This window comes from Podarcis liolepis (genome assembly GCF_965112155.1).
Source record: "Podarcis liolepis genome assembly, chromosome: 13".
Lineage (NCBI taxonomy): Eukaryota > Metazoa > Chordata > Lepidosauria > Squamata > Lacertidae > Podarcis > Podarcis liolepis.
The window spans coordinates 46836046-46849216 of NC_139573.1; the positions used below are offsets into that span (position 1 = coordinate 46836046).

General features: G+C 44.4%; 1 long non-coding RNA gene across 1 annotated transcript; it reads left to right on the forward strand.

Annotated features, from left to right (window-relative positions):
- The first annotated feature begins 5242 nt into the window (after positions 1 to 5242).
- On the forward strand, positions 5243 to 12977 carry LOC310690960. Its single transcript, XR_014518300.1, has 3 exons — positions 5243 to 5355; positions 8506 to 8544; positions 12950 to 12977. It is a non-coding gene; the product is annotated as an uncharacterized lncRNA (long non-coding RNA).
- The last annotated feature ends 194 nt before the right edge of the window (positions 12978 to 13171 follow it).

Sequence of the window (13171 nt, forward strand, 5' to 3'; positions counted from 1 at the left end):
GGGCCAGCAGGGGGATGCTATAGATAGTTTTCACTCAGGTCCACATATGCAAATAAGGGATCGAAAGTGACGTTCAGTGATTGCAGTTACAGATAGGTAGCCGTGTTGGTCTGCCATAGTCAAAATAAAAAAATTCCTTCCAGTAGCACCTTAAAGACCAACTAAATTAGTTCTTGGTATGAGCTTTCGTGTGCATGTGTATCTGAAGAAGTGTGCATGCACACGAAAGCTCATACCAAGAACTAAATTAGTTGGTCTTTAAGGTTCAGTGATTGGATAGTTACAGAAAATGGTTACTGTTGCGTTCTAGTGGAGCTCTATATAAGCAGGCTGGCTGAACCCTTCAGTTCAGTTCTGTTCTGGCCTGGCCTGTGAATAAACAAGAGCTGTTTGAAGAATCGCTGTGTCGTCTGATATGTTCACCCACAATTTAACATTAGGTGCGCAAGCTGCGCATATTGCATCAGTTTACAGTAGTTGGGAAGAAGTCAGACATTCTCATCTCCTCCTCTAATTTAAGGCATTATTTAGAGAGAGGATGGTTTTGAAAGAATTAAGGGTTTAAAAGGGCAACACCTCCGCATGCCACTCAATGTTTCTGTGTGCGACACGGTTTTTGAGCTGAATTGGTCTTAATATTTGCACCTCCACTTTTCCAACAGCGATTGAGCAGGAACAGTAATAATAAAAAAATGCAATCGCTATAATATCAAACGCAACAGCCTATGTAGCAAACAACATGAAGAAATCCATCAATACAATTCAACAAAGTCATAGTTAACTCATAGCATGGCCAGAATACTGTCTAATTTCAGCCAGAAGGAGGGGAATTCACAAGATGAGGAGTGTTTTACAGGAGGGATTTTCGACTGGAAAAAGCAAACCAGTCCACACTCCCAGCACTCTGCAATATTAGCAACAGAATGTATAGTGCAAGGTTGTTTTGCACAGCTCTGTAAACGATACCTAAGAGCGGTGGACTCGTAATCTGGTGAACTGGGTTCGATTCCCTGCTCCTCCACATGCAGCTGCTGGGTGACCTTGGGCCAGTCACACTTCTCTGAAGTCTCTCAGCCTCACTCACCTCACAGAGTGTTTGTTGTGGGGGAGGAAGGGAAAGGAGATAGCCACTTTGAGACTTCTTTGGGTAGTGATAAAGCGGGATATCAAATCCAAACTCTTCTTCTTCTTCTATTTTATTGTTTTTTAAGGCACACTACTCCATAAACAACAAATCACAAGAAATAAAATCCAAATTGGAAAGAGTATAAACAACCCTGCTGTTTTGTGTTTGGACGTGGAGACGCCGGTGATATGATAAAAGCCTGGATTTCTCCACCGATACCTATTGGCAGCTGCCAGTTCTTTCCTCCTTTTTCGACAGTTCTCAGTTATGCCTTAACATTTCTCTGATGAAAATAGGGACGTCCTATTCCATAATAGGGATATCCTATTCTACCACCACCACCACCATTTTATCATTTATACCCCACCCATCTAACCGGGTTGCCTCAGCCACTCTGAGCAGCTTCCAACATCTATAAAAACATAATAAAACATTGAACACTTAAAAAAACAAACAACCATTCCCTATACAGGGCTACCTTCAGGCCAGGTCTTCCTGTCATATACCTGCTGGGATTGACAAGGCATCTGACCCTCACCTGAATCTCATAGCTCTCCTGACGAGTGCTTTGGTCTGCCCACCAGATACCAGGCACTCTACTATTCAAATTAGGCCCCAGTGTTTTTGTTACAATCCCCTTCTCAATTAAGTAATCAATTTTAATCTAGAATTTAAATTCTCAAAGCTTTCTTATCAGATTATCAGATGTCTTCTAAAGGTTGTAGAGTTACTTATCTCCTTGGTTCGTGGGTTGCATAACTCCATACCCTCCAACATTTCTCTGATGAAGATATGGATAGCCTAAGGAAGAGTGATAGGAATATTTGCTTCTACACATTTGCCTCTGCACACGACTGTGGCATGATGGGAAGCTTGCTTCTAAGCTTTGCTTCTGTACATGATGTTGCATAAACCTTCTTAAGACATTCCCTTACCATCCCAGAATGTTCTGTTCAGTTCATATTGAGTTCATGACAATATTACACTTTGATCTGTTCTTAATGCATAGTTGACCACATCTATGGAACGCGATTATTATATCCTTTCATGTTATGATCAATCATTAGTAATTGTTTTAGTCATGCTATATCAATCATTAGTTATAATTTAATTAGGAGGTTTCATCCCTGTCTAGTTCTGTGCTCCCTTTCCCAGCCTTTAATCTATTGGTGATTAATGCTTATATGTAACCTTTGCTTAGTATTTGTGTTAACCAATCAGCAACAAGTTGCTTTGTGTTTGTGTAACCAATCAGCAACAAGCGCACCTGTGGCAATGTTGTAATATTCAATAAAAGAGTTTCCTCGGGGTTTGCTCGAGAGATGCCTCTCACATGACACCTGCTACTCGTCTGTCATTACTTCAACCCAACAGAAGAGCGGGACATTTTGGTATCAAATCAGAAACTGGTACAGCTTCTGTAAATCTGGGACTGTCCCTGGAAATTGGGGACACTTGGAGGGTCTGCCTTAGGGTTTAGCAGCTTCTGTGTCGGACTAGAATTGAGTAACTAACATCTGATAGGCAGCACAATTCCTCAGGTTGGAACTGGGAGTGGTGACAGTGGCATGGGCCTTGTGTTAATTGTGGGGGGGGGGGGGGGCTACCCCAGACTTTTCCGAGTGAGACATGTTCACAGTGCAGCAAGCTTTTGGGTTCCACAGAATCTTTCAGGCAGGAGTAGAGAGGGTGAAAAGAAGCAAGTCTAAAATATAAATACAGTGGTACCTCGGGTTAAGTACTTAATTTGTTCCGGAGGTCCGTACTTAACCTGAAACTGTTCTTAACCTGAAGCACCACTTTAGCTAATGGGGCCTCCTGATGCCGCGGCGCCGCCGGAGCCCGGTTTCTGTTCTTATCCTGAAGCAAAGTTCTTAACCTGAAGCACTATTTCTAGGTTAGTGGAATGTGTAACCTGAAGCGTATGTAACCTGAAGCGTATGTAACCCGAGGTACCACTGTACTGTGGGAAATGACTATATATAACCACTTTGCCTTATTCCCAGGAAATGGCTGTACTTGCAGACCTTACCTCTACACTGCCTCCAGAACTGATCTTTTGTGGTTGGACTCACCCTTGGAACATGAGGTGATCATAACATGAGGTCACCTTAGAACTTATACACAATATAGAACGGAATTTTCTATCCTAACGAAGGGGGGAGCGGTAAGGTGAATCATTCCCTTCTTATGAAGACCACCATGATTGGTTTTTGTTTTCCAAAAAAAATAAATTATTCAAAAGTTATAATACAGTTGAAATGCAATGCATTGAAAGACCACTATTGTTCTTTACCAAACTCGCATGGTTTCAAAATGTGCCTCTGGTGAGAGCAACGATATCACACATTGCTGCATACACATCCCAACAGGGAAAACTCTCACATAGTCTCTGACGCTTCAGAAACTTGAACCACCATTTGTTTTGGCACTGGGACTTGGCTATTTTGAGTTTTTGCTGGAAAACAGCCAAGCAACTCCCCTCTTGAAGTCTGTATATCTCGCATAGGGCTGAAGGGAAATCATTTGCCAATACCTCTCTCCCCTGTTTTGAGGAATGTTTATAGAATTGGTCTTATCTTACTGGCTTCAAAACTATGTTTTCCTTCTCATTGGTTCCATATACCTGAGCATAGGGGTAACTGATACATTTTCAGCATGCTGCTGGCTTCGTAGCTAGAGAGCAGGGCCATCTTAACTCGAGGTACCACTGTATTTGTTATGTATTGAAGTTCTCACCCTGGCCACCAGGAGTATTGTGTATGTAGTTTTCACTCAGGTCCACGTCAGTTATTTTAGGCAAGAAACCCTGGGTTGTTGTTGCTACAATGTTGACAGCCGGCTGCCTATAAAAGCAGGCCGGCTGAGCTGTTTGCTGTTCAGTTCTGTTCCAGCTTACAAAATAAAGAGCTGCTTTGGAGGAATCGCTGTGTCGTCAACTATGTCAACCCACAATTTAACACTGGCGACGAAGGTGGGATTGATGGACAACAGAGCACAGCCAGATGCGACCACCCCACTATTCAACAGTGTTGATTAATACGATCCTTCGTAACTTGCGCTAGCAAGTTTCTTCATATAGCAGAGTGCATCCCCCTATTAGACAGCAGGAAGTTGGTTGCAGACTCGTTAGAATCTCTTAAAACAATGAGCAATTCAATCTGGATTGCCCAGATTGGGATATGCTCCTGGGTAACACCCCTTGAATCCCTCTTAAAAGAATAAAGATACAACAGTCTTATTCATAAATAACAAAAACAAGTTGACTCATGATCAGGCAGAGCACGGTGTGATCCCTGAAGGCAGGCTTTAGGCTTAAAGTTACAAATACAGTGGTACCTCGGGTTACATACGCTTCAGGTTACATACGCTTCAGGTTACACACTCCGCTAACCCAAAAATAGTGCTTCAGGTTAAGAACTTTGCTTCAGGATGAGAACAGAAATCATGCTCCAGCGGCGCAGCAGCAGCAGAAAGCCCCATTAGCTAAAGTGGTGCTTCAGGTTAAGAACAGTTTCAGGTTAAGAACGGACCTCCAGAACGAATTACCGTATTTTTCGCTCTATAACACGCACCTGACCATAACACGCACATAGTTTTTAGAGGAGGAAAATCCGTAGGCATGCCACCCGTAGGCATTCCCTCCATAACACGCACAGACATTTCCCCTTACTTTTTAGGAGGAAAAAAGTGAGTGTTATGGTGCAAAAAATACGGTACTTAACCCGAGGTACCACTGTATGCTTAAGTATGCCTTACCTTGTGTTGGGATTAGATCCCTGCGTGTACCGGTAATTTTCCATTGTTCAGAAAACAAGTGTGCTGCCTACCTGTTCATTTTCTCAGCACAGCAGCATTAAGAATCAAGGATCTCCCTGGAATCTGTGAACAATGAGATTATCTTGGAGCATGTTTAGGATTCTCCAAAGCCAGCTCACCCATGGAACTATCACCTCCCGTTCATCAAACCTCAGGATATTCATGCCCCTTGCTTGATAGTTATCTATGATGAATGACTCTTTCTTTCAACAACTGACCCAGTTGCAAGAGGCCCACATGGGAGGGTTTCACAGCCAAACTCCCCAGTCGATGTGGGCCATAGGGGTCTCAGACAGCCATTTGATAAGAGAGGAGAAAGGCTGAGTTTCTCCCCAAGATGGTGATGAGAATGCCCCAACCTCTCTGGCGTTGTCTCCTGTATTCTATCCTGCTTCTGATTTTTTGCAGAGGTAAGTGTCCCCTTTCCCGTCCCATTAGAAAAAATATATAGTTGTCTTTCAGTGCTACATGGCGTGAAAAATACCACGATACTGGCAGTAGATTGGGCTTATGCGAGTATAATGCTATTGAGAGAAAAAACCAACCCTAAGTTTTGTCTGAATTGTATGGGGAAAAGACCAACCTGTATATGTAATTGAGCACAAAACTCCCATGGAAGTTAGAATTGCATCCAGTCTTTTATTGAGTATTTGTTCTGATTTGCTTGGAAACTCTACGAGTTTTAGCTACAGTGCAAGCCTAAGCACGCCTACTCAGAAGTAAATCCTATTCAATTCAGTGGGGCTAAGCTGTAGTTTCCAGTTTTGGAATACTGCAATACTGCATATTGATTTCCACAACCTGGCCAAATTTCTGGCTAGGACTCTGCAATAATTACGATGAATGAGGACTTTGACATTTGCAATCCCTTGGAGCTGCTCTCCTTCTCTTGGAAGAACGTACATTTCAAAAAAAACACAGTGGAAATTGTGTGATTTGGAAACCCACAAAACGACTTGCTTTGATTCCAGTTTAACAAACATTTGGAACAAATTACAACAAATTTGCCTTCCTTGGTGAGCCCCCCCCCCCTCTCCTGAATGTATGAGGCCAGCTTCTCCATAGAAGCTCTACCTCACGGTTTATAAAGCTATTGTATTTAACTTTGGGGGGTGGGCTGACATCTGTTGGTGTTTAGCTTGGATTATTTTAGTTGGCGGCAGCAAAGTTGCTTTTGATTTCCTATTCTTGGGCTCAGTTGCATTGTTCAAAAAAGGAACTAAGTCATCCTGGCTTTAGCATAATAACGCTGTGTTGGTGCACACCTGGAGGTGACTCCTTTGCAGGTGAACCTGAGGGACCTTGTTGTGGACCTGGGGTCACTTGTGGGGCAGAGAGAAGGGCAAGGAAGCTGCCTGCTGTGCTTAGAACTGGCTTCAAAGCAACCCAACCGAAGAGAAACAAGGGAGCCCCTCTCCATTTCCAGCAGCTGCACAAACATACAATATGCAGAAAAAGAGCAGCCAAAGCAGTTATTCTGAACTGACAAGGGTAGTCCAGGGAAGCCCCAGTTAGATTTCTCTTTTCCTACTGCCAGATTCTTTCCTCCTTCACCTCTTCCATCTGTTGCCCCGTGAGGTGCAGCTGTGGCCTCGACAACGAGAGCTTTACATACCCTCCAACATTTCGCCAGTGAAATGTTTTCAGAAGTCCTGAGTAACTGAGAGGGAGGGGCGCGGGTGGCGCTGTGGTCTAAACCACTGAGCCTAGGGCTTGCCGATCAGAAGGTCGGCGGTTCGAATCCCCGCAACAGGGTGAGCTCCCGTTGCTCGGTCCCTGCTCCTGCCAACCTAGCAGTTTGAAAGCACGTCAAAGTGCAAGTAGATAAATAGGTACCGCTCCGGCGGGAAGGTAAACGGCGTTTCCGTATGCTGCTCTGTTTCGCCAGAAGCAGCTTAGTCATGCTGGCCACATGACTCGGAAGCTGTACGCCGGCTCCCTCGGCCAGTAAAGTGAGATGAGCGCCGCAAACCCAGAGTCCGTCACGACTGGACCTAATGGTTAGGGGTCCCTTTACCTTTACCGAACTGAGAGGGAGGCAGCTTTTAGCGTTCTGCAAACTGAACAGAAACATCCTTGGGGTTATTTGCTTAAAAAACAGGTCTCTGTGTAAGGCCTTAAGGCTTAATCCCATCTACGTGGAAATGGACTGTGTCAGGCTGCTGTGCACATTGCGTTTTCTTCTGGGAGCAAGTACAGCACTTAGAATCATAGAATCATAGAATGATAGAGTTGGAAGAGACCACAAGGGCCATCGAGTCCAACCCCCTGCCAAGCAGGAAACACCATCAGAGCACTCCTGACATATGGTTGTCAAGCCTCTGCTTAAAGACCTCCAAAGAAGGAGACTCCACCACACTCCTAGGCAGCAAATTCCACCGTCGAACAGCTCTTACTGTTAGGAAGTTCTTCCTAATGTTTACTTTGCCCCCTCCTCTTCATGGTGGACACACAACCTAGATCTTGCCCTGAAAAGCACTCCTTGAGAAACTGGGGGGGGGGGTATGTGGAAACATATAATATCATTTATAATATAATTTGTTAATTGTGTTGTATTTACATATAGCAAAGGGAAGCCTAGAGCAATTAGATATATTTTAATTTAGGTAATCTAGGTAATAGGCTTATGTTAGAAAATGAATATGGATTTTGAATTTGATGTTTGTAAATTTTATTTATTTTTTGTTTTGAAAGAAAGAAAGAAAGAAAAAGAGAAACTGGTTTCATTTTGGGGAAAAAAAATTGTTGCAGAGTGATTTGGCATCCCCCCCCCCCCGTGTGTCCATTAGCCGGAAGGAAAAAATGTGAATCGCCTAATCAGAGGGAGGGTTTTCTAATGCGTATCAAGTAAACCCACATTCCCTTGTGGCAAACCAGGATCCCGGACCAATGTAGACCAAGCAGCAATGGCGCCCACTGGAGCCCACCAGAGGTGCTGGAACTGAGTTCCGGCTGAAAAAAAGCCATGGGGACGTCCTATTTCATGCCCTCCAACATTTCTCCAATGAAAATAGTGTGGGTGGCACTGTGGTATAAACTACTTAGCTTAGGGCTTGCCGATTGGAAGGTTGGCGGTTCGAATCCCCACGATGGGGTGAGCTCCCGTTGCTCAATCCCAGCTCCTGCCAACCTATCAGTTCGAAAGCACTGTCAAAGTGCAAGTAGATAAATAGGTTCCGCTCTGGCGGGAAGGTAAACGGCGTTTCTGTGCGCTGCTCTAGTTTCACCAGAAGCGGCTTAGTCATGCTGACCACGTGACCCAGAAAAACTGTCTGCAGACAAACATCAGCTCCCTTGGCCAGTAAAGTGAGATGAGCGCCGCAACCCCAGAGTTGTTCACGACTGGACTTAACTGTCAGGGGTCCTTTACCTTTACCTTTAAGGAAAAGTGGAACATTCCGGGATCAAATCAGAAACCAGGACAGCTTCTGTAAATCTGGGACTGTCCCTGGAAAATAGGGGCACTTGGAGGGTCTGGCTTTAAGGTGGGGCCGAGACAGAAGGGACTCCTGCAATTCTCCCTCTCTGACCTTTCTTTCTCTCTCTCTTTCCTCCTTCAGGATGCACAGCACTGACCTATGATGACTTTGAAGATGAAAGTAAGAGAGAAACAAGTATTTGTTCTCTGGGAACAAGGAGAGCAAACCAGTCCTTAGCACTGCCCTTTCCCATTTATCTTTCCGTTGCCATTTCCACACTTCTCATACAGAGGGTACTGGGCCGTTAAGAAATGGGGACACGGGAGGGCCTTTCCAGAGGCTGCACCCTAGATTTAGAAGACCCTCCCTAGGGACATCCACATAGCCCAGTGGTCCTCAAAGGGTGTGGTGTGCCACACTGGTGTGGCAGGAGAGGGTGGTGAGTGTGGTGGGAACATTCAAGGACAATCAATATTATATTCTGGGAAGGATTTGTGTTGTTACAGAGCCACAGTCTTTTATATAGTGGTTCCTTGGGTTACAGACACTTTAGGTTACAGACGCTTCAGGTTACAGACTCTGCTAACCCAGAAATACTACCTCGGGTTAAGAACTTTGCTTCAGGATGAGAACAGAAATCGCGTGGCAGCAGTGGGAGGCCCCATTAGCTAAAGTGGTACCCCAGGTTAAGAACAGTTTCAAGTTAAGAAACTGGACCTCCAGAACAAATTAAGATCTTAACCTGAGGTACCACTGTACTTTCTGGATATCTCACGATCATATGACAAAGTAGTTGTGTTCTGTGCTATAAATCAAGCACTGCTAGAAGTTGTTTTGCTTTCCAATGTACCATATTTTTTGCTCTGTAAGACTCACTTTTTCCTTCCTAAAAAGTAAGGGGAAATGTGTGTGCGTCTTATGGAGTGAATGCAGGCTGCGCAGCTATCCCAGAAGCCAGAACAGCAAGAGGGATTGCTGCTTTTGCTGCGCAGCGATCCCTCTTGCTGTTCTGGCTTCTGAGATTCAGAATATTTTTTTTCTTGTTTTCCTCCTCCAAAAACTAGGTGCGTCTTGCGGTCTGGTGCGTCTTATAGAGTGAAAAATACGGTATTTCTTATCGATAAAAAAATTGTTGTGGCGCGAGCAAATTTTTATTTTGGAAGTGTGGCCCAGAATCCAACATTTCTCCAATCAAAATAGGGTCGTCCCATTCCGTAATGATAATTTTACTATTTCTATCCCACACATCTGACTGGGTTGCCCCAGCCACTCTGGGCAGCTTCCAACATATATAAAAACATAATAAAACATTAAACATTTAAAAAAAAACTTCCCTATGCTGGATTGCCTTCAGATGGCTCGGGGATCAGATAACTCCATACCCTCCAACATTTCTCCAATGAAAATAGGGGTGTCCTAAGGAAAAGCGCGACATTCCGGGATCAAATCAGAAAATGGGACAGTTTCTCTAATTTAGGGACATCTCTGGGAAATAGGGACACTTGGAGGGTCTGGCGACCCAGAAAAAATGTTTGAGAACCACCGACTTAGCCCCTTTTCTTTCCACTGTCAGGAAAACACATTTTAAATGCATCTAAAATTGTTTTAATGTGACCACTGTTTGGTCCTAGTTTCTCTCTTTTTATATTTTTTTAAAGTGTTTTGATGTATTTTTAATGGTTGCTGTAAATCATCACCATCATAATTTTATTATTTGTACCTCGGCCATCTGACCAGGTTGCCCCAGTCACTCTGTGTGGCTTCCCACATATATAACCCACATATATAAAGACATCGTCATCATCATCATCATTTATTATTTATACCCCGCCCATCTGGCTGGGTTTCCTCAGCCACTCTGGGCAGCTCCCAACAAAATATTAAAATACAATAGTCTATTAAACATTAAAAGCTTCCCTAAACATAATGAAACATTACAAACTGATCGCCTTGGGTAATATATTGTAGAAAGGTTGGCCAATAAATTGAAAGAACGGCCAAACAAATTGTACGACAAGCCGTAGTTTGGCAGGTGAAGCGTTTCTGGTGTCTCTGCACATTGAGGAGGAAAGATTTCAGCTGCTGAATTTCTGCCTGCAATGACTGTGCTAAAGGCACACGAATTCTGCCAGAAAAAAATGTGGTAATCTCTTCCCAAGACAGTAACAGATTCCCTCCCTCTTTAATGGGGACATCAGGTTAGGGCAAGGGGGAACTTTTCATTTGTGCTTTCCTCCCCACTCCTCCCCAAACTGGAAGAGATCCCAGAACTACCTAATATTTTTGGATCGGGAATAGGGAGCCGCTGCCTTGGGAAGGAAGGCGTTCGGTGCTTTTTCACTTCTGAACAAGGAGGTTCTTGAGAGGAAACCATGGATGTTTATAAAAATTACTCGGAACAATGTGGAAGGAGCCGATAAGGCAGGGATTCCTTTTCTCTTTTTTTAATAGTAGCACTTAGGGTCAACCAGTGAATTTTTACAACACCAGCGCAGATAGACGTTAATATTGCATTGTGCAACATGTAATGTATCTATGGAACTCATTGTCCCTGGGTGTTCTGGTGGCATAGATGGCTTTCAAAAGAATTGTTTTTTCTCTCTTTTGCCTTCTTGGGGAATGTTCATTCATGTCCATTGACCATTGCAGCCAAGAATAAAAGATTTACTTTCGAAAGCAGGATGATGCCCAGTTGCCAGATATACTGGTTTGGATTGCAATGTTAATGTTATGTACTGAGTTGGATAGGATCCAAAATGCAGCAGTCTGATTGGTCCTAGAACAATATGATTTAGAATGCAGCAGTCTGATTGGTCCTAGAACAATAGGTTCCAGAATGCAGCAGTCTGATTGGTCCACAGGAGCCACCCAATCCAGCTCCAGGTGGAAGTGAATCCGCGACCTGATTGGCTAATTCCGGGATTCTCCTGTAGGCCAATCATGTGGGGCCCATTGTGTAAATAATGTATATAAAGCAGACATTCTGGGGGAACTTCCTTTCCTCCTCATCACTATGAGCTGAATAAAGAGCATGAAATCCACTCTCAACTCCAAGTATATTTCAGTTAAACAATAGTTTAAAACAGGGGTCAGCAAACCTTTTCAGCAGGGGGCTGGTCCACTGTCCCTCAGTCCTTGTGGGGGACCAGACTATATTTTTTGGGGGAGGGGAATGAACAAATTCCTATGCCCCGCAAATAACCCAGAGATGCATTTTAAATAAAAGGGCACATACTACTCATGTAAAAAGACACTGATTCCTGGACCGTCCGTGGGCTGGATTTAGAAGGCGATTGGGCTGGATCCAGCCCCACGGGCCTTAGTTTGCCTACCACGGTTTAAAATAAACTATAGCTTAATGTGCACAAGCACATCTCCTGCACAGCTGCTGCTCTTAACCTCGCCATGCAGAGGAGAAAACAAGCCCCAAGCAAGCTAGAGTGTGGCTTGTTGTGATGTGTGAAGCTGTGCTCATGGTTTGTTACCTTCAAATAAACCAAACGAGGTAAACTAAGGACATGGTTTGGTTGTAGGAAACAAACCATGGGTCTGGGTTCACACATCACAACATTGAGACTCTGGCTAGTTTCCTCCGTTGAATGGCACAGACGGGACTAACTTCAACTCCATCAGTTTCAGTGGGTCTACTCTGACTGTGATCAACTCAGATACAACGGATAGTTTGTCTTTTAACTACGGTTTAACGCGGCATTTGAACGCAGACATTGGGGCTTAAGGTTGCCTGGATGCCTTGCTTGCTGGTCACTTCAAAGTTCCTCATTCCTGATCTTTGTAGTTGTGACAGGAGGGAAAACCAACATGCACATCTTCAGAGGGGCACTCGTGAACTTAAGCAAGGTTCTGGGCTGAGCCTTTGTCCTCCTCCAGATGTTTGTCCCCCCAGCAGACATTTAATAATCTCCATTATCCCTCGCTTGGGAACCTCTGGGGTGGGGGAGGTCTCTGCTGGAGAGAAAAGTGCTCTGCCAAGATATATCTTTGATCTGATCTACAGAGCCCAGGACTTGCCGATCAGAAGGTCGGCGGTTCGAATCCCCGCAAGGGGGGGGGAAGCTCCCGTTGCTCAATCCCAGCTCCTGCCAACCTAGCAGTTTGAAAGCACATCAAAGTGCAAGTAGATAAATAGGTACCGCTCTGGCGGGAAGGTAAACAGTGTTTCCGTGCGCTGCTCTGGTTCGCCAGAAGCGGCTTAGTAGTCATGCTGGCCACATGATCCGGAAGCTGTACGCCGGCTCCCTCGGCCAGTAAAGCGAGATGAGTGCCGCAACCCCAGTCGGCCACAACTGGACCTAATGGTCAGGGGTCTCTTTACCTTTATGGATCAGTACTTGGGCTGATTCCATCTGTCTTCCTCTTAAGTTTGTGTCAGTTCTGGAGCCTAAAGCTGAAGGTGAAATTGTGTATACAGTACAGGGGAGATGAAACAAGCTTCGCAGGTTCCCCTTCTTTAGATAGATCTTTCTTGAGGAAGGTAATAGTTGAGCTAGCGAGTTCCCAGGCCTGCCCTATCACTGTTACTCATCCTACTGCTGATCCTAGACTAACATCTACCTTCTCCTTCCAGTCTCCTACCTGTATCCAGATGAAGAAGGTGAGCAATGATCTCTTCCTCCCATCTCCTCTGTTGCGAAACAGAAGTCCTCACTCTTCTTTTAGCCACAGGCTTCTGTTTTAATGAGATCTGTGTCCCAAAATGGTCTGTTTACCCAGTATCTCACCTTTTATTTTGTGACCTATGTTGGAAGTTTTCACATGTGACACACACTGCATAACAACAACAACAACA